The sequence below is a fragment of the Morone saxatilis genome, unplaced genomic scaffold, assembly GCF_004916995.1.
Source record: "Morone saxatilis isolate NCDOM2014 unplaced genomic scaffold, NCSU_SB_2.0 Contig15, whole genome shotgun sequence".
Classification (NCBI taxonomy): Eukaryota; Metazoa; Chordata; class Actinopteri; family Moronidae; genus Morone; species Morone saxatilis.
In genome coordinates, this window is record NW_023339707.1 from 12,191,990 (window position 1) to 12,192,482 (window position 493).

Below are 493 nucleotides of genomic sequence, written 5' to 3' on the forward strand. Positions count from 1 at the left end.
AAAAAAAGCTATTATAAAAGCCATCTGCTACCTGCTCTTTCTGTGCAATCTGTTGCTGTTTTGTTAATTCTGTTAACATGATATAATTTAAAGAAGAAAACATACTTCATTGCAATTTGTGCAATATGAATTATTGTAAAGGAGAGATCAAAATTAGACAATAAATAAATAATAATAAATAATTATAAATTTCTTTTTAAAGTTATGGATTATATAAATGAATCCAGCCAAAGTGCAGTTTATGCCGTTTGTCAGTGGATGTCTCTGTTCGCTCAAATGAGTCGAGGTTTATATCAGGAGGAGCTGTCACATTAGTCAGAGATGACACACGTTTATACTGAGCAAATGAGGCAGACGCAAATTCAAACTAAAGCGGACGTGGAATCAGCAAATTCAGCAGAGTGGGCTTCAACTTGTTCCATTGTGTGTTCTCATTCAGATACTAACATGTTAATTTATTTAATGTAAATATGATTTTAGTGATTATTCACTG